This window comes from Vombatus ursinus, unplaced genomic scaffold (genome assembly GCF_900497805.2).
Source record: "Vombatus ursinus unplaced genomic scaffold, bare-nosed wombat genome assembly UNPS02000580.1, whole genome shotgun sequence".
NCBI classification, from domain to species: Eukaryota; Metazoa; Chordata; class Mammalia; order Diprotodontia; family Vombatidae; genus Vombatus; species Vombatus ursinus.
The window spans coordinates 23,266,306-23,294,301 of record NW_020940358.1 but is presented as its reverse complement, the minus strand read 5'-3'; the positions used below and the strand labels follow the sequence as shown (position 1 = coordinate 23,294,301).

The 27,996-nt window shown below is 37.1% G+C and overlaps 1 long non-coding RNA gene and 1 pseudogene across 1 annotated transcript; one reads left to right on the top strand and one right to left on the bottom strand.

Moving 5' to 3' along the window:
• LOC114035932 lies at window positions 1–25,533 on the bottom strand. Its single transcript, XR_003568285.1, has 5 exons — window positions 25,401–25,533; window positions 9,793–9,929; window positions 7,148–7,365; window positions 3,426–3,566; window positions 1–313 (listed from the first exon to the last, which is right to left on the bottom strand). It is a non-coding gene; the product is annotated as an uncharacterized LOC114035932 (long non-coding RNA).
• On the top strand, window positions 14,958–15,522 carry LOC114035921 (annotated as a pseudogene).
• Window positions 25,534–27,996: the final 2,463 nt, after the last annotated feature.

Genomic DNA, 27,996 nt, shown 5'->3' with positions numbered 1-27,996 from the left:
AATAAATTGTTTAATAAAAAAATTTTACCTCTCTGGCCTCAAGCTTCTCATTTTTAGTGAGAGGATTGGGCTAAATGATCACTAAAATCCCTTATTTTTAAAAAATATTCTGTCCTTTGTCACTCAACTGCTCTGTAGTTTAGTTTCCTCACTTGCAAAATTGAATAAAAGTATTTGCCTTGATTAAAGTCTTCTTTTGATGTTTTGTCATGGTACAAAGATCTTGGGTTCTCAAGGACCATATACGCCAGAAGAACAATGCTATGGGATCTTAGACAAGCCATTTTTCTTCTCTGGGCCGCAGTTTCTTTCTCTGAAAAAATGAAGGGGTTAGATTTACTGATCTCCAAGTTTTCTATTTGCTTGGAATCTCCTATGAATCTATACGCCTGTGATCCTCTACTCTGGCCCAACCTACCAAACCATAATGGTTTCAAATATATGCTCAGTGAAGGGCTGAGTGTCTGTCTTCCAAAGAACACCCTGGCTCAGTGCGGAAAGGCTCATCACTGAAGAGTTGGACACCAACTGATGAATTGTTTCAGAAATATTAAGTCATAGAGAACATCTACTGAGGTGTGCCAGATTTTGTCCGGAATGAGAAAATCATGGCTCTTCTGATATACTGAAGTATAAATATGTGGAGTGTGCCCAGAAAGAGCCTGAGAAGGTCCTATTGAATCCTTCTTGGGTCTCTTAAAAGTAAAGTTTAAGTGAATTCACAATTTATTACCTTATCAAAGACCTAACCTCTTTATTAAGGAGACCAGAGAAGGAGTCAGGAGGTTCTTAAAAGACTCCTCTTGGGCACATACTCTACCCCCATACTTAAAAATTTAAAGTCCCTAAAAATGGTATACCAGGGTGCCTTTGAGTGCATTGGCGCAAAATCCCAATTTTGGAAATCTCTCTGGGGATGGCACTTGGAAGTCTTGACTGTGGAAGGCAATTAATTGCTTTGGCCTCTTTTTTGAAGACCTACCCTCATGCCTTACTTCCTTCTGAAGAGTCCATAGCAATGTGTAAAGTTCTATCTATAGTCATAGTTCTGAGACAGTTCATAGTTACCCCCAAATCAACAGTCCTTTATGAGGCACTAGGTCCACCCAGTGCTTTTCCCATGGGAACTGGTTGGGTGGGTGGGTGGGGGAGGAATCAAACACAAGATGACATTTTAAATCAAGAGGACTTTGCACTTTTGTCAGGTTAAATAAGCCTGTTCTATATTTGATGTATTGGTAGTCCAAGTGCTTTCATGAGAGAAGAGAGCTCTTTTATCTTATGTGTGTGTGTGTATGTGAAGATCTAGACATGAGCCAAATTCTGTTTCTTGGGGAAATCCTGGGTAGGGGCAAGAGGCCCCTCCACCTGCCTGCAAAACATTCTGTGAGTATCCTTCAAGATTGAACTCAATACAAGTAAATTTAGAACTTTGGTTTTGGACCAAGGCTTATGAATAGCTGCCCTACATTTCTTATAGTATATTTGTGAATATCAGATAAGATAATGCAAGAAAAAGTGCTTCAGATAATTCAGGGGGTGAGGCTAGGCCTGTGATTTCATCACTGCTGGGAACCACATGGGAAATCCCTCAGAAGATAAAGATGGGCAACTTGATTCTAACTTAGTCTTAGAGAGTTAGTTGGGAGACTGGGAGGCTAAGTGACTTACCCCTGGTCACACAGCGAGTCTAAGAATTCAGTTATCTCCATCAATAATTGATAAATCATTGAACAAAGAAGCAGTGGATAGAGCACCAGGCTGAAGTCAGTAACTGAAGTCATTTGGCATGAGATGCCAAATCTGGCCTCAGACACTTACTAGCTGTGTGACCCTGGGCAAGTCAATTAATCTCTGACTGTCTCAGTTTCTTCAATTGTAAAGTGAGGATCACAATGACAGTTACCTCCCAGGATTATTGTGAGGATCAAATAAGATGATATTTGTAAAGTGTTTAACACAGTCCCTGGTACACAGTAGATGCTTAATAAACGCTTGTTTCCTTCCTTCCTATTAAGTGGCTACCATCTGTCAAGCTCTGTACTAGGCACTGGAGAGACAAAAACAAAAATGAAATTATCTCTGCCCTCAAGGAGCTTACCACATTCTTTCTGTTTTCCACACCTATTATTCTTACCATGACAGTCCTGCCTGAAGCTTATGGGTCCATAGAATTTAGAGCTGGACAGGGCCATAGGGTTAATCTAACCCAACCCACTCATTTTCCAGAGGAAGAAACTAAAGCACAGAGAGGGGAAGGGTCTTGCTCAAGGTCACATCGAAAATAAGCGGCAGGAGCCTTCTCACCCCAAACCCAAAGCTCTTTCCACTATCATGGAGCTCCCCAAATGTTTTCATTCCAAGAAAAGCCATCAATCTTTCTCTAATAGCCTTTCCCTCAACACATTTTTTAGTTGAAAACCATGTTTCATATACTTCTTTTGCCCAGAAAACTGTTATTATCACTGGTGGGAAATTCAGTCAGTTAAATGTTTTGCATACAGTCAGTGCCTCTGATTACATGTTTCTGGCTGAGCTATTCTAAGAAAAATCATAATTGCTTGAAAGATATAATCAAATCAGTTTTTTCTGTAAATAGGAGCCTGACACAGAAGGCCAGAATTTGCGACAGCTAAGAGAAGATAGAAAGGGGAGGCATTCACAGCTTGGAGAAACAAGCTGCCATCCATATGGCAGCCGGTCAACAATTTGAAAAAAAAAACACAGAAAAGGGTCAAGCACTGCTAGTGCTCTCAGCATCCCTTAGAAATGGGGGAAATTACAGTTGATAGATGTGTTTGTGACAAAAGTTATTTCAGAGTGGATTTAGTGTACCTCTTGCCAAAACCATGGGAACCCATCTGAAAGTACACAGCATAAAAAAATTCAGTCAATTGTGACCTCGAGTATGATAGAAGTTCTATTTTTTGACAAGGGTGATTCATAGAATTTTGGAGCTAGAAGAAGGCTTAGAGGACATTTAGTTCAAAGCCTTTATTTTACAGATGAAAAACTAAGATGAGGAAAAGGGAAATGACTTGCCCAAAGTTACACATTCAACCAACCAATCAATCAATGAGTATTTATTAAGCATTTGTGTCTGGAACTGGGCTAGGGACTGGGTATACAAAAGTGAAAATGACATAGTCCCTGCATTCAGGTTCTATCATGGGAAATAGTGTATATATGCACACATATACATATATGTATGTGTATACATACATAGGTGTACGTATGCACATACATATATACATATTTTATTTCTATACATGTGTGTATAGAAAGAAAATATATACAAAGTAAAGACCAGATAGTTTGGAGGAAGAGAGAGCACTAGCATAAGGAAAGGCTTCATGTAGGAGGTGTTGTTTGAGCCAGATTTTGTAACTCAGAGAGTAAATAGAAGAGATGATTGTGGGTTATACCTGCATTACAGTTTGTCCAATCCTGATGTCTTAGACTCATTGAGGGCAATTCAGTGATCTCACCATCTTCTTGTTTATTTTAGGTTTCACCTCTTTATTGACCATTTTTATTCTGTTCTTCCCAGTCCAATGATCATTCTCCTTATAAGAGAAATCAGAGGCAAAGCAAATGTTGAGTCATTCTGCCTTCTTTCCATTCTCTGTTATTATTCCATCTATCCTGAGCAGTAGACCTATTCCATCTTTGATCCTCATCTTTTTTCCATTATAGTTAAATAAAACTTATAAAAGATTATCCATAGTATTCATCACCATTCCCAGATCCTTCCTTGCTTTGTTGCTGCTGAAATGATCTTTGAAGACATTGTCACATTTTGTGCTGATTTACCATTATTTGTTTGTACTTCCATCCATTGTAAGTCATTTTACAATCTGAGTTGTCAGTGATTTTTCCTATGCGTCTTATTTGACAGAGCTGGTGCTTGAACTCAGTCCTCCTAACTCCAAACCTATTACTTCTTTGTCTCTATCACTTCATCCGTCTTGATCCTGCCACTGCCCCTGCTCAACAACACTTGGTTGTTGTCCTTCATTCTCAAAAAGGACCAAAATGACGTCACTATGTTAGAGTCAAGTTACAGTGTGTCCAACTGTGGCTGATCAGACCAATACAAGCTCAGAATGCTCTACCACAGATCAGACACAAATAGTCCATGTGAACATTTGGGGCAGATTCTCTAAATTTGTGCATCTCGCATTTTTTTGAGTTACTTCAATTCTGCTTTGCTCATAGAGCACAGTGCCTTCTTTGATGTGGGTATGCCATGTTGGGTGGTCTTTTGCCAGCATCTCTCATGTCATGCAATCAATTCCAAAGTTGTTCAGAGAGATCTTGAGAGTGTCCTTGTATTGCTTCTTCTAACCACCATGTGAGCGCTTTGCTGCTTTTTCCATTGCCCACAGGAGAAAATACAAATTCTTGAGCCTGGCATCCAAGGCTGTCTACCATCTGACCCCTACCCTACCTCTCCAGTCTCATGTCACACACTTTCCTCTCACAGACTATAGGCTGGAGCCAAACTGGACCAGTAGCTGTACCCTGAGTACATCCTGTTCTCCTAGGTCTCTGCACTTTTGTTCACAGCATTTCTTGAATGACAAGTCTGGAAAAGCTCTTTCAGCCAAATCTCAGTTGACATATTTTAAGACCCAGCTCATATTCTACCTCCTTAATGAAGTCTCCCAGTTCCCTTAGCTGGAAGTGGTGTCCCTTAGCTCTCTGATCTCATAGCACTTTGCATTCCTCTTATGTACTTATTGTCTTTTAATCTACATTCTTGTTATCTCAGTACTCGTCTTATCTTTCCAACTAGTCTGTAAACTCCATGAGGTCAGAGGCTGTGCATGTAGCCTGGGTTAAACACAGAGCTTTGACCTTTACTGGTAGTATGACCCTGGGTAAGTCGCTTTGCTGCTTGCTAAGGCTTGGTCTACTCATCTGTAAGATCAAGATAAAAATTCTTGTACTTCACAGGGATGTTGGGGGAGGGAGGGAAGGCAGGAGTGGTTTATGTTGCAGGGTTACATTTATAAAGCTTAAAGTGCTATCAAAGAGTTATCAAGAGCCATTATCATTTTAGCTCCTTGGCTCTTAGCACAATGTGTTGTATGTAGCAAGTGGTACTTAACACACATTGAATTTCTAATTTCCTGTTCACTCCTAGCTTTGGGAAAATTCAAAACTTTCCCCCAGGTTAGTCTCTGCTCAGATTCTACTTCCATCAAAATTCCTTAACTCAAAATAACAGCAGCTTTCACCATTCAGGCTTTCCATTCCATCTAAGGTCATTCCAATGCCAGTGAATAAGAAGGCTGTTTTCCATGTTTTCATGGTGTGGAGAGAAATGAGAAAGACAGGGAAAAAATGATCTGAAGACTAATAATGCTGAAGAGGATGGAAAGCCGAAAGGGAATCCTAGAATGCAGAACATCAACACATTTTCAGACACACTGGTTTGTTTTGCTTCATTATATAGATTTATTATAAAGGAAGGCTTCTCTTTGTAGTGAGGATGGGGGTAGTAGGTCATGGTAGATATGTGAATGAAAGATCATCGATATAACATTGTAAAAAGTACACACAACAAAAGGATTCAGAAAGAGATACAAACAAATACAACAATTTTTCTTACTAGGTTGTTAAATTATATATATATATACATACATATCTATGACACATATTTCTTTAAAATCTACATGTAACAGAAATTCATGGTTTCTTATATAATATTCTTTCCTGTTCTTTATATGTTGAACAGTTTGTGTTTGTGAATGAGTGTTAAGTTTGCAACAAAAAAGAAAAAAAATTGTAAAACTTAGAATGTCAGAGGTAGGAAGAATCTTAGAGATGTCTAACTCCATTCCATCATTTTGCTGGGGAGGTAACAGGTGTGGAAAGGAAAAATGACTTTGCCTCAGATTAGAAAATAGCAGCGTTGGGGCCTAGACCAGACCCTTAAGACCCATGCCCAGGGCTACTTCTTCTATCTTCCATACCTTCTCCCATCTCTGGATAACACTGTGCCCCTAGAAGAGTGTTACAGTTGAAGGCAAGTAACCAGCTTTGCACCCTGACTGCTACACCTACCAGGCCTGTGAGCTCTAGCAAGTCTCAGTCTTTCTAAGCCTTCTTTTCTTTATCTATAAGAGAGAGTGGCTTCACTTTCTGATGGCTGCACATGATGGTTGTTGTTATTAGGTCAGAAGCAAATTTGCCCTAAGGAGGAAAAAGTACTACATTATGAAAAGAAATGTTACCATTTGCTAAGGTCCTTAAGGATTATCCAGAAATGTCCAACTCCTGGGCATGGCTGAAGGGCTGCCCTAAACCCACAAGGTCATTGAACAATGTGGAAGCATCAGGCCCTCCCTCTGGAATTTGCTTTTCTCTAGGCTGTTTGGATCAGCCTCTTGGTAAGGGTCCACAGTACTAGAACACAATGGTCCCCTGGGTAGAGGTCTGAGGAACAATGAAATGGACTTTACCCCTCCAAGGATGGCCCAGTCCAAGCAGATACGGGTTGGGGGCCATTTGTAAAGGATTAGCATATACTTTCTTTTTAAAAAAATTTAATTTAATTTATTTTCATTTAACAAGCAAAAAAAAAAAGTATTTTCTCCTTCTCTGCCAGTGAAAAACAAAGCAAAACAAAACCCTTGTTATAAATATGTATAGTCAAGCCAAATGAATTCCTACATTGGTCATATATTTTTTTTAAATTGCTTCATTCTGAGTCCATAGTCTTTCTGTTAGGAGATGTGTGTACAGTGGATAGAGTGCTGAGCCTAAAGTCAAGAAGACCTGAAGTCATGTCTGTATTTAGGTACTTACTAGCTGGGCAACTCTGGGTCAGTCCTTTGCCTCAGTTTCCTTAGCTATAAAATGGGAATAAAAAGTACACACCTCTTGGGGTTGTTGTGAGGATCAAACAAGATGCTATTTGTAAAGCAATAGGCACAGTGCCTTAAATACAGCGGTCAGCACTTAAGAAACACTTATTTCTTTCCTTCCTTCTTCACTGGTTCTTTGGACTCCTGGCTGACCATCAGCATATACTTTGACAGATCTCATCCCTCCACAATATACAATAGAATTGTCCCACACTTTTTGGACTTTGAGCCATGCTTGTCCATGTCCATAAATCCTTCCCCAAAGGACTTACCCCATGTGCTGGAGGTCTTTCTCTGGTTCATTTGATATTTCTTGGGGACCAGTGAAGTTATTGGACTGTGATTGCTCACTCTTGTGATATAACCAGCCCGTTTCCTTTTCCTCGAAGATGTGTTTTATGGGATTTCTCTCACACAGATCCTCACAGGTCATGTGTTGCAGTCTACATCCCCCCGACTCTATCCTCCCATGAATCTTTCCTTGGATCACCTGCAATCCATAAACAGATTTAAAAAAAAAAAGATTTATACTCAGAATAAAAAGTCCCATTTCTATAGAACTTAAAGCCTTATAATAACTCTTTGAGGGTAATTAATGTACTCACTATGAACACTGTCATCCCTATTACACATTAGAGAGAATTGAGGCTCAGATAAAGTGTTTTACTTAAGATCATACAGTTAATAATTGAAACTGAATTCAAACTCAAGTCTCCTGATTCCTAGGCCTGGGTTCTTTCTACTACATTATGTTGACTACTAGAATCCCAGAACTGGGAAGAGGCTTTTGGAAGTTATCCAATCTAATTGCTTGATTTTCCAGAGAAGGAAACCAAGGCAAGGCGTAGAAAGGAGAGTGACCTGCATAGGGTCACCTGGCTGGAATAAGCCCAGGTTTCTTTCCTCATAGTCTAATGTGCTTTCTATTGCACAACACTGCCTCCTCTGTCCATTTCTATTTCTGACAGGTATTTCTATGGACTCCCAATTATAACGATTCTTTTTTATTATGCTATTTTTTATATATTTTTCTTTGCATTTCCATTTGTAACTCCATGTGTCTCTAGATTTTTCATATCTTTTTCTATCTCTCTGTATCACCATTCTCTCTTTTCTCTTTCTCATTCTTTCTTTGACTACTTATTCTCACTGGAGCAAGAATTCAAAAGAATCAGGTGTCCCATTCTGTAGTTTGGCTTAAATGTCACAAGAATTTGGTGAAGCCATAGCATTACCTCCGCTCAGTGAAAAGGCCTGATTGAATCTCAGTTCAGTCAGGACAACCTGTATGACCTCGGATGAGTCACTTCCTGCCTCTCCATTTCTCTACAATCCCTTAGCTTACCCAACTGTAAAGTGGAAATATATAGTGCTTCCTACTTCACAGGCTTTTTCTGGGGAGACTGCTTGTCAAAAAATAATGATAACAGCACAGTGCTTGACACACAGCAGGCGCCTAATAAATGTTCATTTTCTTTCTTCCTTATTGGTTTTGTAAAATGCTTTACAATTATTATCTCATTTGATTCTCCTAACATCTCTGTGAGGTATGCTATTATTGGGCCAGTTTTACAGATGAGAAAACTGAGTCTGTGAGGTTAAGTGACTTACCCAGGCTCACCTAGCTGGTAAGTTTCTAGAGTCAGATTCCAATTCAAATTTTTTTATTCCAAATCTAGCACTTTCCCTTGGTACTGCCTAGCTGCCTGTAATCAAATGTCTTTAAGTACCATAGAAATAAGAGCTATTATTAAATGGATAAATTGATGAGATGGGTCAAACCTAGAGGTTGGAGAAGGAAAACAGCTTTGATAAACAGAACATGCAAAAGGGGCAGTCCCTTACCATGGGAGGACCTTGCAGGCTGATTGGATTATTTCATCTGATATAAGTATCCATTTCTTGTTCTTTCAAACCAACCTCTCAGCCCTGGACACCTTAGGGGCCAGGTTACCCTATACCCTCTAGTATAAGAACTCCCACTGCTGAGTCACTTGATTGGGTTTTGCACTGGAGGGGAATGTTCCTAGAAATGGTCTAGTCTCATTTTATAAGTAGGGAAACTGAGGCTCAGAGAAGGGAAGTTACTTGCCCCAGGTCATGCCAATAGTGAATTCTATGTATTCACACATCCTCTTCTCTCTGAAAAAGAGTCCCGCCCTTCTACCTAAAGCCAAACCTATGTGGTGTCCCCTCCCATTTCCTGTAGGAGCTAGCCCTATCATTTAATCCTTATCTCTCATCTTCACTATCTCCTCATATATTGTCTCTTTCCCCCACTCTTAAAAAACCTAGACTTGACCCTACCATCCCCCCAAGCTATTGTCTGTCCTCACTTTCACAGCCAAACTCCCAAGAAAGAATTGCCTCCACTCCCTGACTCCAAGTCCTCACAAACCTAATCATTTTTCAATCCTTTGCAGTATGGTTTCTGGTCTCTCCACTGACCTGGGAAGCCAGCCTAGAGAAACAAGTAGCTCCAAAAGAGAAATTCTGAAAATACAGAGACATGATTTTTGATGAGCATGAAGAGGAGCTTATCGACCAACATGGATCTTTAAAAAAATATGTACCAAAGATGGAAACAAGGGCATACAAGCAGTGTCAAGAAAGCTAGAACTTAGGGTAATTTGAATCTAACAGGAAATCTAAGGAAAACAAAAAGGATTGCTTACTTATATCAGGTACAGAGGAGGATCAAAGCAGAGACTAGATCAAAGAAGGAACCAGACTTGCAGCTTGGGGTGAATGGGACTCTGATAACAGGCAACAGATAAAAGTCTAAGCTGATTAACTCTTATTTTTGTTTCTGTTTTCTCTGCTAAGAAGAATGATCTTTGGAAGGGGAAGGACAGAACATAAATGGCTGGTAGGAGTGGATACCTAAGATAAGTAGGGAGATAATGAGAGTACTTACCTGCTCTTGAGGAGTTCAAGTCAACCTGCCACAGATGAACTACTTGCTAGGATACTGGGTGGACCTGGTAGATAGGATTGCTGACACATTGTCTTTGCTTTTGAAAGATCATAGAGGATGGTAAAAGATCAAACGTCCTGATTAAAGAAAAAAAAAAAAGGAAGAAAACAGCCTGCAGACTATAGGTTAGTGAGTTTGACTTTAGTTCCTAGCAAAATTCTAGAATGTATAATAAAAATTGTAGTTCATAGGCATCTGGAAAAGGAAGCAATGATCACAACGAACCAGCATGATTTCGTTAAGAATGAGTCATGCCCATACCTCCAATAAGAGCAATAAGAAAGCCACTCTCTGACCATGGAACATTACTCCCTCTCCTACTCTCCCCACCCCATTCTCCCAAGAAAAAAGAAGGAAAAAGGAAGAAGAAAAACATAAAAAAGAAAGTTGAGAGAACCATCCAGAGATGGGGAGAAATGATAAATATACCAGCTGGCCAGGGAGCTCCAGGGGCCTGTAGTTCTAGAATCTCAGATCCAATGCTGAGTTAGACCTGATGCTTTCATTGCTTGCCTAGGTCCCTCACACACACCTCGGGTTTCACTAGGTTAGGGATATAGGGTTTCTCTTTTCCATTCCCCACCCTCCACTGACCCAAGCTCTTTAGGTTTAAAGCAATGACTTCTGGATATACCTATGCATTAGAGCCTTTTGGAGTCTGGTTTACAAGGCCAGGGTCTAGTCTGAGGCCTTGAGGAACTGTCTTCTGCCCTTCAGGAGCAATTAGGATTAAGTGAAAGAGTAGCCCCTGACCTCATCTACTCCACTGCTAATTGAAGTCTATCTAAGAAATGCCTGGTTCACTTTACCTACCCACAGTGGGTGGGGACTCTCCTTCTAAGCTCCATGCCCCCAAGCCACCAAAAAAAATTCCCACATATTCAGTAGCCAAAAGCTATTGTTCAGCCACACTCCATCTTCTCAGCAATAAGAAAATTCTTTGCAGTCCAGTTCTACACCTGAGAAGGCCGATATGGTGGTGGAGACCCAACCCAGAGTCCCGCCTGGCATTCCGGAGAGCACTGAACTCTTACTGTGATTTCAAGCTAATGTAGTTGTTAACCATTACTTATGGCGATAAATACATTTTAGGAATTAGAGAAGAACTTTAAGGTAAATAAACACACACACACACACACACACACACACACACACGACAAAGCATAACTAGGAAAACTACAAAACTATTTCCTGGGTTTAACTCATCCATGGAAGCAGGTAATAACAGACACACACACACACACACACACACACACACACACACACACACACACGTCCTTCATTCTCAAAGAGTACCAAAATGACATCACTATGATAGAGTCAAGTTACATTGTGTCTAACTGTGGCCGATCAGACCAATATGAGCTCAGAACGCTCTACCACAGGTCAGGCACAAATAGTCCATGTGAACATTTAGGGTGGATTCTCTAAATTTGCGTGCCTTGCATTTCCTTTTAGCTACTTCAATTCTGCTTTGCTCATACAGCACAGCACCTTCTCTGAGGAGGGCACGCCACGTCTGGCGGTTCTGTGTTGGTGTCTCCCATGTCATGCAATCAATTCCAAAATTCTTAAGAGACAACAAAATTGAACAAAGATTAATGCAGGATAATTTTTAAAAAAGAATAGATTCTAGGAAGCAATAACCTGAAAAAAAGTACTTACTGAGCATTCTGGACAAAACAGATTTGTAGGTCAAAGCAAAAAATAAAAAAATATATTTTTGAGGACCTCATTAGAGGAATTTTTCTACAATGGATTAGATCAGGAAATGTTCTACAAGTAGAGAAAATTCATAGTACACGATAAAAAAAGTTCTAACTTTAATTCAGTAGGGCATATTATGAGAATTATAAAGACAACAAAAAAATATCCAAGTTTCAAGAAAGAAAAAAAAATAAGTCAGATTTAAACAACAACAATAAAAGTAACAGTGGACTTTTCTAAAGCAACAAAGGAAAAAATGTCAAAGTGGGACAAAAATCCTGCAAAAATAAGATTGGACCACCAACTTGCCAACCTTCCAAAAATAGCCATTTTGTTTGAAAACAGAAGATCTCATTTCAATGATAAACAAAACCTCAAAGAATTCCCAACAAAAATCTACCACTAGAGAAATTTCTATGAGCATTTGAAGAGGAAATTCAAACTGACTGAATGATGATTGGTTTATAAAAATAATAGTATATATACCCTAAGCCTGATTACTTTCAGTTAAAACTTAATATTATGACATAAGAATAAGATATATAATATTTTTTGGCTATAATAGAAATAACTAAAATAGAGTTTGGAATAAACATCTATATTATTATTGCATTGTATTATTATTGACCATTATTGCCAAAGAAAGGTAAAGTACACTAAAAAAAATCACTTATATATAAAATAGTATGTAACTATTAAAAATACTTAATATAGATGAGAAATAAATAACAGACCACAACAGAAAAAGAATAAATCATAATAATAAGTAACCTTATATTCTTTTTTAAATAGGGTTATTAGACTGGAAATCAGGGGGAAAGTATAGATATAATTCACCATAGGCTAAACTTTTATATATTTTTAAATGTTTTACTTATATATTTTTTTTTAAACCACAGTCACTTCCTAATAACCACTCTTACAGTATTACCTTCCTTCAAACAGGTAAGCAAAACCAAGAGACAGCATCATCAACAAACATTTTTTAATCTACAAGCATGCAATGTTTGACATCTGTAGGCCACAACCTCTCCAATGAGAGGAAGGAAATGTGTTTCATCATCAGTCCTCTGGAACCTAGATTTATTGTTGCAATTTGCATTCTTACATAATTTTGTGTTATTTTAATCTACATTATTGTAGTCACTGTATATATTGTTCTTTTGGTTCTACTTTCTTCATTATCACATCATAGAAGTCTTCCCATATATATTTCTCTGAATTCCTCATATTCATCATTTCTTAAGGTACAATAATGTTCCATGAATTCATGTACCACAATTGCTCAGCTGTAACCTAATTGATGGGTACCCACTTTATTTCTAGCTTTTCTACTATAGAAGTGCTATGTTCAATACTTTTGGAATAATATTAGAACTCTTGTTCCTGCTGTTAACCTCCTAAAAGGGGTTTATCTAGTAGCAGGATTGCTGAGTCAAAAGGTCATGAATGGTTTAATAATTTTTATCATTCCAAGTTGTTTTGCAGAACAGTTGGGTGAATTTGTAATTTCACCAAAACTGTATAACAGGATTATTGTAAGAAATATGCTATCTTCCCACAGCCCCTTTCTCCCACACTAACAATTTACATCTTTTAACATCCTTGACAATATGGTGGGTATGAGGTGAAACCTTAGACTTAATGATTTACATTTTTCTTATTTTTAGTGATTTTGGAGCTGTTTTCATATGATTGTTTTTTATTTCTTTTTTTAACTGTTCATAATTTTTGGCCACTATTTATTAGAGAATGATTTGCAGCCTTATATATTTGAATCAGTTTCCAATATATCTTGGATATACTTCAAAGATTTCTCCCCACTCAATAGCTTCTCTTCTTATTCTAGCTAAATTGATTTTGTCTGGCAAAAACTTTTGGCTTTTATATCATTGAAATGGACAATTTTGTTTTTTGTGATCTCCCCTATTCCTTTGGTTGATTATGAATTCTCCTCCTAAGAATGGTCAAAGGTACTTCCTTCCTTCCATTATCCTAAAATCTTTTTATAATGCAGCCTTTTCTATTTACTTCCATTTGGATCCTGTGGTATAAAGAGTAAATGCTAGTCAAAACCTATTTTCTCCCATACCAATTTCCTGTTCTCTCAGTTCTTTTCATGAAATAGAGAATTCCCTCTCAGTAGCTTATATATAGTATTGGGTTTATCAATCACTAGACTGTTCTGTTCATTTGTTTCTAGACCTTATTTATCTAGTCTATCTACCCACATTTATCTAGATTTTAGTGAAGCAATTGACAAAATCTTCCATGCTATTGTTGTAAAAGAGATGTGGACTAGATCCAACTCAAATCAACATATTTGTTAAGTGCCTATACTATACATATGGCACTGAGGGAGATGGTGAGATACATGGAAGAAGGATTTGACTTGTTCAGACTGGTCCCAGAAAGCAGAATTGGGTGCAATGAGTGAGAATTGCAAAGAGGCAAATAGATTTGATGTAAGGAAAAACTTCCTAATGATTAGAGCTATATAAAAATGGAATGGCTTGCCTTGGAAGGAAGTGGACTTTCTCACTGGAAGTCTTTGAGTAAAGTCGGGTTGGCCACCTGCTAGGTATGTTTTAGTGGGGACTCTTGTTCAGGGTTGGTTTAAATCAGTGATGCCAAACTCAAACAGAAACTGGGGATGCTGGGCTATGTATAAAAATCCCTACAAGCTGCATATTAACTTAGAAAACTGCACAAATATGTGTGTATGTGTATGTATATATATATGCCTACATACATATATATAGAAAGTCTATGTGTCTCTGATTCTTTGTGATGTAGTTGAAAAAGTACCCATGTAAATCAGTTTGTCTCAAGATCATTTGTAGATGAAGATGAAAGATGAAAAATGAAATAGTCTGTCTTCCCACAGCTGCTGTGGGAAAGGAAGAAAAAGATTCATAAATAGATGTGAAATGGAATAAATTTGTCAGTGTTTCTATAGTGGTGTATTATTATCATTGGTGATAATGGAACTTTATCATTTGGCTTCTAATGCATTAGTACCAGGTGTGTTATGTAGGTGAAAAGGGAAAATACCACTCATATAAAGGGGTATAATGAAGTGCTTATACTTCTTTACACTTGTAAGAGAGATCAACAAGTTCCTCAATTAATTTGATTGAATTATAGAACAGCTAGACATTAGCTAGATAGCTGAAGGATCGATCAGCCATGACCCTGGTTGCCTTAAGGAGAATAAGCAAGCCTATTAGGGGAATCATCCCTGGCAGTTGAGAAGAAAGCCAGCTCTTTCACAGTCCAGTGGGGATGGGGGAAGGGATTTCTCTCTCTGGAAGAAAGAGGACAGTGGAACCCTCCTTTTATTGGCAATGGCATCTTGCAACATGACCCAAAAGAGGTGCAGAGTGGTTGATATCAGCATGTTGGCAGGAAATGTCAGAATTGGGCACCCAGCCCCTAACTTCAAAGCTACAACTGTTATGCCAGCAGGGCAGGTCAAAGACATCAGCCTTTCTGATTACAAAGGGAAATATATGGTATTTGTCTTACCCCCTGGACTTCACCTTTATAAGTCCCACAGAGATCATCACGTTCAACGATCATGCGGAAGATTTTTTAAGAAACTCAACTGTCAAGAGATTGGCGCTTCAGTAGACTCCCACTTCTGTCACTCCACACGAGTCAACGCTCCCAAAAAGCAAGGCAGACTGGAAATCATGAATATTCCATTGATGTGTGACCCAAAGATGCACTATTGCTCAAGATGATGGTATCTTAAAGGCATAGGAGAGAATTTCATTCTGTCATTGAAGGGAATCCTTCAACAAAATGCTATCAATGATTGTGATGCGGCCGGGTCACTGTTGCTAGCTCGATTCACACAGAAGCACGGTGCAGTGTGTCCAATTGGCTGGGAAACCTTGGAGCAATACAATCAAGCCTGACTTCCGGAAGAGTAAGGAGTATTTTTCTAAGCAGAAATGAGCTGCTCTCTGCCAGACACGCTGGGAGAACAAACCTAGCTTGCCCTCTTGGTGTAAAGAAGTACAATGCTCAATACCTTCATGATGTTTTAAACTCCCAGGCCTTAGTAGACTTAGCCACAACAAGATGATGTGACTGTTGAAGCACTTTTCTAATGGGGACTGACTGAGATAATTTCTTCCTCAAGGCTGCTGCCTAATAGATGGGCTAAGGTTCCTGGATCTCTTTCCCTTTCATCTTTCAATGACCAAATGCAATATTAACAATGTTTGTACTTTAGTCAGATCTTGAGTGTCGCATTCATCTGACATCTTGGTAGCCTATTAGACTCGTCCTAAGGACATCAATAAAAAAAGGTACTGAAGCAACTAGACCAGGAGGAAATGCTATGCCTCTCAGACAGCAGGCCCAGAACAACCAACTGTAGAGTTGATTCAGGTGAAAGAGTCAGTCCTAAAAGTCAGAGTTGAGGTATAGGGCGGGGAAGTCCCAGAGAGCGCAGATCAGTGACCTGATTAGCAGAGACCCAAAGGGAATCAGCATGAGATTAGCACAAAAAGAGAAAGGACTTTGGGGGACTGTTGTGCTTTAGTCACCTTCTTTCCTCACAGTTATGTCTATCTACTAGTGTACTCTTTGCATGTGTGACAACCCTTTCCACTGACATTGTGCATATTTGTGAGGAAATGTTCTTCAGGTTTATGGGGGAAATATTTTATTACTATTATTTACATTATGCCATCTCAGTAAAAGCATTTCCTTTGAGCTAATTGCATCAAAAAACTATAAAAAGTAAATACATTAGTAGGAGCTCATGATCTATAATTTTAAAAGTATGGACTTACAGAGCATAATCAATCCTCAACTTTTATAGGGGCAATGTTTCTAGAAAATGGCATGAAAGTAAAAAATGTGAATGTTGATACATTGAAAGCTATGAGAAATAGGGATTTAGGTTCCTCCAAACTACAAAAACTGTAATCTTTCACTAGAGATTCCTGAAGATACACTTTTCTGCATACAATTCTTTGTAACAAAACATTAATTCTGATAATATGTACTTTTCCTAACATAGTAACCATGAAATAATCCATAAAATGCAGTACACAAATAAAATTGGTAACATGAAAAACATTTTTCTTGCTAGTAATTCCTTAGAACTCTGTGACTTTTTGTGCTATCTCAATTAAAAAATCAATTTCAGATAATACTCATTTTTCATAATCCATGAAATCTACAATGCCTTAAATAACATATAGCAAATAAAATTCTTTTTTTAATGGTAATTTTTATTTATTTTTCTGTTTTCAACATTTACTTCCATAAGATTTTGAGTTCCAAATTTTCACCCCATCTCACCCCTCCTCCCACCCCAAGATGGCATGCATTCTAAATACACCTTCCCCTAGTCTGCCTTCCCTTCTATCTCTCCCCTCCTTCTCGTATCCCCTTCCCCTTCAATTTTCCTGTAGGGCAGGATGGATTTCTGTACCCCATTTCCTGTATTTCTTATTTCCCAGTTGCATGTGAAAACTTTTTTTTAAACATGTGTTTTTAAAACTTTGGGTTCCAAATTTTCTCCCTTCCTCCCTCCCCACCCACCCTCATTGATAAGGCAAGCAACTAAATATAGGTTATATATGGGCAGTTATGCAAAACACTTCCATAGTAGACATGCTGTGAAAAACTAACTCTATTTCCCTTAATCCTATCCTGCCAACCCATTTATTCTATTCTTTCTTTTGACTTTATCCCTCCTCAGAAGTATTTGCTTCTGATTACCCCCTTTCCCAATCTGCCCTCCTCTCTATCATTCCCCTACTCTCTTTTCCCCTTACCCCCCTATTTTCCTGTAGGGTAAGACAGATTTCCACACCCAATTGAGTGTGTATGTTATTCCCTCCTTAGGTCAAATCCTATGAGAATAAGATTCACTTATTCCCTCTCACCTTCCCCCTTTTCTCCTCCACTGTAAGAGCCTTTTCTTTTCTGGTTTTTTTTTTCCCTAGGATAATTTACCCCACTCTACTTCTCCCTTTCTCCTTCTCCTAGTATATTCCTTTCTTACCCCTTAATTTTATTCTCCGGATATGACCCTTTCATCTTCAACTCACCCTGTGCCCTCTATCTATCTATATCTATATATACGTACATAAAAATTTTCCCCTCCAATTACCCTAATACTGACAAAGGTCTCATGAGTTACAAATATCATCTTTCCATGCAGGAATGTAAACAATTCAACCTTAATAAGTCTCTTATGATTTTCTCTTTCCTGTTTACCTCTTCATGTTCCACTCGAGTCTTGTATTTTAAAATCAAATTTTCTATTCAACTCCGGTCTTTTCATCAAGAATGCGTGAAAGTCCTCTATTTCACTGAATGACCATTTTTGCCCCTGAAGGATTATACTCAGTTTTGCTAGGTAGGTGATTCTTGGTTGTAATCCTATCTCCTTTACCCTCCGGAATATTATATTCCATGCTCTGCAGTCCCTTAATGTAGAAGCAGCTAAATCTTGTGTTATCCTGATTGTGTTTCCACAATACTTGAATTGTTTCTTTCTGGCTGCTTGTAATATTTTCTCCTTGACCTGGGAACTCTGGAATTTGGTTACAATAATCCTAGGAGTTTTCCTTTGGGGATCTCTTTCAGGAGGAGATCGGTGGATTCTTTCAATTTCTATTTGGCCCTCTGGTTCTAAAATTTCAGGGCAGTTTTCCTTGATCATTTTTTGCAAGATGATGTCTAGGCTCTTCTTTTGATCATGGCTTTCAGATAGTCCAATAATTTTTAAATTCTCTCTCCTGGATCTATTTTCCAGGTCAGTTGTTTTTCCAATGAGATATTTCACATTGTTTTCTAATTTTTCATGCTTTTGGATGTGTTTTACAGTGTCTTGATTTCTCATAAAGTCACTAGCTTCCAATTGCTCTATTCTAATTTTTAGGGAAGTATTTTCTTCAATAAGCTTTTGGACTTCCTTTTCCATTTGGCCAATTTTGCTTTTTAGGGCATTCTTCTCCTCATTGGCTTTTTGGAGCTCTTTTGCCATTTGGGTTAGGCTCTTTTTTAAGGTGTTATTTTCTTCAGTATTTTTTTGGGTCTCTTTTAGCAAGCTGTTGACTTGTTTTTCATGATTTTCGTGCATCACTCTCAGTTTTTCCTCTACTTCTCTTACTTGCTTCTCAAAATCCCTTTTGAGCTCTTCCAAGGCCTGGGACTGATTCATATTTTTCTTGGAGGCTTTGACTTTGTTTTCTTCTTCTGGCTGTATGTTTTGATCTTCTTTGTCATCAAAGTAAGATAATACAGTCTGATTCTGTTTGTGCTGCTTACTCATGATTCTGGCCATTTACTTGAGTTTTAAACTCTTTGTCAAGGTAAAAGTCTGCTTCCAATGTGAAGAGTGTACTGCCCCAAGCTTTGGGGGTTTGTACAGATGTTTTCAGAGATACTTCTAGGGACCTGAAAAGTGTCAGTTCTTCCAAGGTGGTATGATAAGAGGCGAGGTATTTCCTCTCCACCGCCACAACAAGCTCCACCACACCAGCGCTCCTCTTCACCCCAGGACTGCCCCTCAGAACTATGACTCAGACCCAAACATGGGCAAAGCAAGAGATTCCTGCCTCAGCACTGGCAAAGAGATCCCTGCAATCCCCCTCTGATCAGCCACTAGATTCTCCCTCAGTCTGTGGGCCGGAAGCTCAGGAAAAAGTCGCAGCCCCAGGCTGCGCTCAAGACTTGCGGCTGAAACCTAGCTCCTTTCTCACTGTAGTCACAGACTTTTCCCACTGACCTTCTAAGTAGTCTTTGGCGTTCAGGGGTTGAGAAGTCTGGGAACCCCACAGCTGCCTGCGATTCAGTCCTCTGAGGCCTGCTCCAGGGTCACTGCGGCCTGCGCGCCCACACCAACCTGCGCTCCTCTCCCCACTTGGAGCGATATACCTTTCTGATCAACCATCCAGGCTGTCTTGGCTGGAAATTTGTTTCACTCTGTCTTTTTGTGGGTTTTGCTGCTTTAGAATTTGTTTAGAGCCATTTTTTTAGGTATTTGGAGGGCTTTGGGAGAGAACTCAAGACAGTCTCTGCTTTCCCTCCGCCATCTTGGCTCTGCCCCCTCCCCAAATAAAATTCTTAAAACCAAAACATTTTTTAACTCGACCCTTACCTTCCACTCTCAGACGGTGGTGTGAGGGCTATACTGCTGTAAACCTCTCTGCCTTGATTTCAGAAAAACTTGGAAAGACTTACATGAACTGATGTGAAGTGAAGTGAAGTGAAGAGAACCAGAAGAACATTGTACACAGTAATAGCAATATTGTATGATCATCAACTATGATTCACTTAGTTCTTCTCAGCAATACAATGATGCAAGACAATTCCAAATGACTCTTGATGGAAAATGCTATCCACATCCAGAGAAAGAACTGATGTAGTCTGAAAGCAGATTGAAGCATACTATTTTCACTTTATTTTTTTCATAGTTTTTATTTCCTTTTGTTCTATTTCTTCTTATACAACATGACTAATATGGAAATATGTTTTACATGATTGCACATTTATAACCTCTATCAAATTGCTTACATCTTAGGGAGGAGGGAAGGGAGAGAGGGAGAAAATTTGGAACTCAAAATCTTATTTAAAAAAGAATGCCAAATAAATAAATAGATAAATTTCTCTGCCTTGAAAACCAAGGGAGAGTTTTTTCAGACTTTACTTACTGCAATTGGAAGATGCCGAGACTAGTGAGGTCTCAATATCACCTCTAACATTCTCCTTTACAACTGGTGAATGGCATTGAAGATGGTAAGGATGCTCCAGCTTGAAATAATTGGTCAGTGACATCTGTTTCGTGCACCCTTTGAGATCCTTAATATATAACAAATGCATAGGGAGCTCTTTACTCCACAACAGTAAGGTGAACAAGACCAGTGAAGAGTCTAATAGGATATCAGCTGCTCCACAAACTTGCCCACATCTCGCCTCTCATTTTTTCTCTACTGTGTATAGCTGCAAATGTGCATGGTTGCCAACACGAAAGTGAAAAATAAGGTTACTAATAAAATCATGCTAATGCTTGAAGTCATGATCGTATCTAGGGAAGTTGTTCTCTGGGGAACTCAACCTATGAGTACAAGTTGAAAAAGTAGCCTGGTGGGGGACTGTTCTTTGGGTCTACTCTTAAATTAGCCCATGAGCCTCCATCAATGTCTTATACTTTAACTACAGAGAGATATATACAGACAAACAATAAAAATTGTCAGATAATTCCATGCTACCATTTCAGACCTAGACAGCTCTAACAAAAAGATAAACAAGAAATAATTTAAGAAGAATTTTAGGAATATTAGACTTCATAGATATTGGAGAATTATTGAGTGAGAATCATAAGGAATATATGTATTTTTCAGTTTTGTATGGCCCCTTTATAAAAATTAATGCTGTGCTAGAGCAGAAAAATATGATAAGCAAATAAACAAAAGCAGAACTGTTAAATACATTCTTTACTGATTACAACACAGTAAAATTACAAATCAGGAGAATTTGAAGAAAGGATTCAGAATTAAGTGGAAACCAAATAATTTAGCCCAAAAGAATGTGTGGATGAAATCATATAAATAACATATATTTGTATCAGAGAAAATGGTAACAATGAGACTATATATCAAAACTTCAGGATAGAGCCAAAGCAGAATTTTCCATCTCTAACTGCATTCAACAGCAAATAGGAAATACAAGAAATCACTGAATTAGGCCTGCAATTAGAAAAACCTAAAAAAGCAACAATTAAAAAAAACAACCAACCTGTAAAAAAAAAAAACCCAAAAATAGAAATTCTGGAAATCAAAGAAAAAATAAACAAAATTGAAGAAAAAGAAACTCATTGAATTAATAAATAAAAGTAAAAGTTGAATTTTTGAAAAGACTTATAAAAGACAAAGCATTAGTTAATTTTAGTTTTTAAAAGAGGAAAAACAAATTACCAAAATAGAAAACAAGAAATCACAAAAGATTAAAAGAAATTATTAGAAGCATTTTGTAAAATCACATGGTAAAAATAAATAACTTCAATGGAATAAATGAATACTTATAAAATTTAAACTCTGCAGGTCAACAGAACAAGAAATACACAAATTAAACAATCTTATCTTGGAGGAAAGAAAAGAAAAAGTCATAGATGAATTTCCAAATGGGAAAAAAATACCGTAGGCAAAGGTGGATTTAAAATTAATTCTATCAAATTTTATCAAAGAAAACTAACTCTAATTCTACATAAATCATTTATAAAAATACAAAAAGAAGGTATCCTACTGATATCTAAAGAAATCCTTCTTTGAAATAAAAATGGCCTTAATAGTTAGACCAGGGATATGTGGAACTACAGAGTTATATCTCTAATAATGGTTGATGCAAAAAATAATGAACAAAATAATAGCAAAGAGGCTACAACAAAATATCCAAAAGATTATTCATTATAACCAGGTTAGATTTATACCAGGAATGCAAGGTTGGCTCAATATTAGGAAAGCTATTAACATAATAGATCATAGCATGCTAAAAAATCATATGATTATGTTAATAGACGCAGAAGATTTTGACAAAACATGATGTTCATTTTGCAAGGGGGAAAAAACTAGAAAGCAATAGGAATAAATGAACCTTTTCTTTGTCATTTTTCAGAAACCAAGAACTAGCATTACTTATAATGGAGAAACACCAGAGGCCTTTCCAGTAAGATTAGGAGTAAAGTAAATGTGTTCATTTTCATCACTAGTATTTAATATTGTTTTAGAAATTCTAGCTATATCAATAAAAAAAGAAATTGAGAGAATAAGTATAGGCAAAGAAGAAACAAAATCATCACTTTTCTATGTGATATAATTTACCTAGTTCTAGGGATTCAACCAATTTTTTTTTTAAAGGATCACTGGCAATTTTTTTTATTTGTTTTTGCTTTTTTCTCTGTCGAGGCAATTGGGGTTAAGTGGTTTGCCCAGAGTCACACAGCTAGTGAGTATCATGTGTCTGAGGCCAGATTTGAACTCAGGTCCTCCTGACTCCAGGGTCAATACTCTATCCACTGCACCATCTAACTGCCCCCAACCAAAATTTTTGAAAGAATTAGTAACTTCAGTGAAATAGCAGGCTACAAAGTAAACACAGAAATGCTGAACACAGAAATGCTGATGACTTTGTGTGTTTATTTTGTATCCTGCTATTTCACTGAAATAATCAAAGTATAATGATTTTTGAGAAATCTAAGGATACTAACATTTAGAATAGGACACTCTGACAAAAAAAAATACTAAGAAAACTGTACTATTGCAGGAAGTACATTTAGCCAAAATTGTACAAAATTTGTGACCAATTCCAAATACCTAACAATAAAAGCTCATACCATAAAAGAATAAGAGGAGAAGGGAAGGAGATTGCTTTCATAATTATGGCTAGGGGGGAAAAAGCTTATCTATAGAAAGAAGTGGATAAAGTGAATTATTTCAATTACATAAAAGTGAAGAGCTTCAGCAGAAGTAAAATAAATATAGTTAGAATGAAAAGAAAAACAATTGGGGAAAATCTTTAAAAATTTTCTCTAATATAGGTCAAATACCCAAGATATGTAAAGAATTAAAGCAATCTTATAAGAACAAGAGCCATTCCTCAAGAGATAAGTGGTTTAAAAAAATGTTGAATGTTCAACTCTCAAATGAGGAAATAAAAAGTATTAATAACCATATGAAAAATTGTCCAAATTAATAATTAGAGAAGTACAATTTGGAAAACTACCTCGTATCCACTATGATTAAAGTGAAAAATGGAAATTGTTGGATGGGTTATGAGAGGGCAGGCACATTAGTACACAGTTAGTATAGCTGTGAATTGGTTCAACTGTTCTGGAAAACAATTTGGGACTACATCCAAAAAGTCACTATCTATATGTACCCTTGTTTCAGCAGTACTACTATCACACATACATTCCAAGCAAATCATTGATAGAAAGAAAGGGCCCATATGTACAATAATATTTATACTGACACTTTTTATAATAGCAAAGAACTGGGGAAAAAATTAGTGTTCATCAATTGGGAATTGCTAAATAAACTGTGGTATATGAATTTAATGTAATGTTATTGACACATAAATGAAAAACATGTCAGTTTCAGAGAAACATGGTAAGACTATGAACTGATGTATGATGAAATGAACCTAACCAGGAGAAAAATATACATGATGACAGCAATAATATGAAGGAAAATTACTTTGAAAGACCCAATAACTCTGATCAAAGCAATGAACAATTATAACTTCGAAGGACTGATGATGAAATATCTCCAACCTCTTGACAGAGATAAACGACTAAGGATATAAGACGAGGTATTCATTCTCAGACATGGTCAGAATTTGATTTGATTTGCTGGACTGTTCATATTTGCTACAAGGGAAGGCTTCTTTTTAAGGTGGACTGGGTGGTAGGTTAGTGGGTGGTGATCATTTCCTCCCAAAAGAGGACTAACAAAACATTTTTTTAATGCCTAAAAGAAAACCAAAAAATGCAGAAGGGAACAAATAGAGAAGTGTTCTTATACTGTATGCACATACACATGCATACATACATATATACATAAATATACATTTATGTATATGTATGTTTAAAGAAATATATATGTGCATACACATATTCTATATTTATGCATATGATACATATGTGTGCATATATATGCCAAAGTATTTGTAAGTATCACTTTCATCCAAGGTTGTTTTTATATGTGTGATATATACATATATATGAATCAATACAAAGAAAAGCAAGAAAGTGGATTTTATTTTAAAATTGTGAATTTCTGTTATATAGAACTTGTTTTTAAAGAAGTACCTTTGTTACAATCTTATTGATATATATATATTTATATATAAATATATAATATACTATATAAATATTATATAACACATAACTTATGTAATACCAATATATTCACATACTATACATTCTAATAAAAAATAAACATTTAACACAAAAGAAATGCTTTTCTATAAAATATAATATATTTATATTATATACTGAGATACATAATATATAAACAAACCAACAACATTGTAACAAAGATACTTTTTTAAAAAGATACTTTTTAAAAAACAAGTTCTACATAATGGAAGTTCACTATTTTTAAAAAAGCAAAATCCTGTTTCTTAATTTTCTTTGTATAGTGAAATGTTTGTTGATAACAGTGGAATTCAAAATAAAAATTTAAATATTAAGAAAAAGAAAGGGGCTATTTTTCTCTGGACACCTGGAAAATGTTTTCTGTTACATTACTATTAATTTCTTTCCTGATTAAATGTATTACTGCTTCAAAGCAGTTCCTTGCCAGGGTCTTTTAGCATAGTGAGCTAGTGACTAAATAAATTAATGGGATTACAAATGGACAGCATGAGTGTTGCATTGGTTCCACAAAATATCAAAAGGATCTAGAAACCCCCAGCATGTTGGGTGGGTCTCCAATGGAGGATTTATTGGAGTCCATGGACAAGAGTCATGGAAGATAAAAAGGCATGAATGGATTTTGATCTGTACCAGTGGAGGGAAAACCCACACAGATGAGATTAAAGATCTGTTGAAATATCAAATTAGGCAGTGGACAGAATATTGGACTGAGAATTGAGAGACGTAAGCTCAACTTCTGGCTCCTAAATTTACTATTCATGTTGCCTTGGTCAATTAATCCCTCTGATCTTTGTCTTTTTATCTATAAAATGGGAATAACAATAGTCTGCTTAGTCTGCAGGGTTGATGTAAGGAACATGCTGCTCTGTAAATCTTAAAACCCTATAGAAATGTAAGTTATTACTAATATTCTGAGATATTGAGAACTTACCTGGAAAGAAGGATGATCCAGATGAGATCATTTGGCTCTAAGCAGGTGAGATGCCCTCTGCTGTTTTTCTTTTCCACCTTCTTGGAGTACTTCCTGCTCCTGGGTAAGTCTTGCTTTGTGTACACAAGGTATGTCCCATGGTAACCACAACCTCCTTCCCAGCCTGCAGGACAAGTTCTTCCAGGTAATTACAACCAAGAGTTTTTCCTGGGTGACACAAGGATTTCGAGTTGGCCATGTTGATTTCTATCCCAGTGTCTATCTGGGAAAGGCTTGACAATAACTTCTTATGAGCCCAGAGGGGAGAAGAGTCCTCCCTAGTCATCAGTAAGTACCACCTTAAATCTGAACTGCAGAATGACAGAAACCCAGAGCTGGAAGGAACCCCCGAGGTCATCATGTCCCTTTGATCCAAATAGTAATGAAATCCTTTCTAGAGTCACCCAGACAAGCAATACTGCAGATTCTGTTTGAACCCGGAGATTCCTAGCATGGGCAGCTCAGGTGCCTCTGGAGAAAGCCTATTCCACTTTGTTTACGGCACTTTATATTTTTCAAAAATGATTCCATATTTGTTGTTTCCTTTGGAATTTAGTGACAGTGTGGGGTAGTAGATAAAGTGTTGGATATAGCATTGAGAAGACCTGATTTTAAATGCTACCTCAGATACTTACCTGCTATGTGAACTTGGGCAAGTTATTTAACCTCTGTGAACCTGTTTCTTCATCTGTGAAGTGAATTATAATAATAGATCCAACATCACAAGACTGTGGTGGAGATCAAACGAGATAATGTATATAAAAGTACTTTGAAAACCTTAAAGTGCTATATAAATGTATGTACATAATGACAAGAAGAATGTAAATGGAAAGAATAATGAAACAAGCAAGGTTGAATGCTGTGAAATTACAGGTGGGTCCTGATTTGTGGGAGTTATGAATCTCCATGAAGTGGGTGTATTATTCAAATTTGCACTATTTGAAGTTATAATTATATGTAAAATGTGGTCATTGGTTCCAGTCCAATGGTAATATGCAGTGGAAAAAATTAAATAGGTTTTTAATGTTTATTAACATACTAAAACAGCAAAAGATAAGAAAAATATTTCTGATTCAAGAGAAAGCAAAATTTAAAGATTTTTAAAAAAATTTAAATGACTAAATATTGTACCTAAAGATAAGCCTACACTGATGGTATGATGAAAACACTTTTATTGTTATTTAAAATATTTTAGCAGCATAAACTGGATGGTCTTCTCTACCATTTTGTTAAGAGCTCTTTTTAAAAAAATAACACAAGTTTTGAGAATATAGTACACAGCAGTGCATCACATCCACATGTGACAATAGGCAAGTGCATATTGACAAAGTTGTTGTTGAGCCATTTTCATTCATGTCCAACTCTTTGTGACCCTATTTGGAGTTTTCTTGGCAAAGATACTGGAGTGGTCTGTCATTTCCTTTTCTAGTTCATTTTACAGATGAGGAAACTGAGGCAAACAGGGTTAAATGACTTACCTGGTATCACATAACTAGTAAGTGTCTGAAGCCAGATTTGAATCTAGGTCTTTCTGATTCCAGGCCTGGCACCTTATCCCCTGTGCCTCCTTGCTGCCCCTAAATTGACAAAGTAGTGTCATGTTAAAACCATTGAGCTCACACAAGTCACCTTAGTTGAATTTTGATTTGCATTAAATGTGACTTGGTATCATTCTATAATTTGCACTAAATAGAATTTCACTTATTTGAGCTGGCATTAATTATGACTTAGCTGTATAATAATTAAGTTTAGCTCCAGAGAAGAAATATGAGGAAGCACTTCTGTCCCTTTATTGCAGTGGTGGGGGACTATGGGTGTCTATCATTAAAAATAACATTAGATGTTTTTGATATGTTGATGGGTTTTCTGAAATTTTTTCATTCCTTTTTTATTCTTTGTTATAAAGGCTGACTCTTAGGGAGGGGTAAGAAAAGGTCTGTACTGGGAAATGTTGGTGATATAAAACAAAAGGTTTCAATAAAATTTTATTTTTCAAAACAAGAAAGTATAATGTCCTTAGTCTACCTTATCCTTGTAATTGGGTTGCCTTCATGGTTAGTACTATCTGCACTGAAGCATTTCCACCAAAAAGGGCATTGACATTTCTGACTTGTTCCAATATATGTCACTTCTTTGTGATACCAGAACACGAACGGAGTCTCTCATCTCAAATGTTGTCCTCCATCTCAAATTGCTCATCACAATGGTTTTGAATAGCACCAGCATATTATGCTGGTCCATCTATGTATTATATTCATAGGAACAGTGGCATCACACTGACTGGAATGCTTTACTCATTCAGTGGTATTACCAGAGCCCAATTGGATCATGTTTCAGGGTTCCTGCCAGGCTTTTATAGCCACTGTCATGAGTAAGGACATACAAAGTCTCTGCTATTCCTTTCCCTGGCTAGAATTTCCTTATTTTTCTCATGTCCCTACTTGCAACATCCCCTACTCCCATGACATGGATGGTGGATGGGCTGTGAGAGGAGTATCATCATTATCATTATCATCATCATCATCATCATCATCATCATCATCATCATCATCATCAT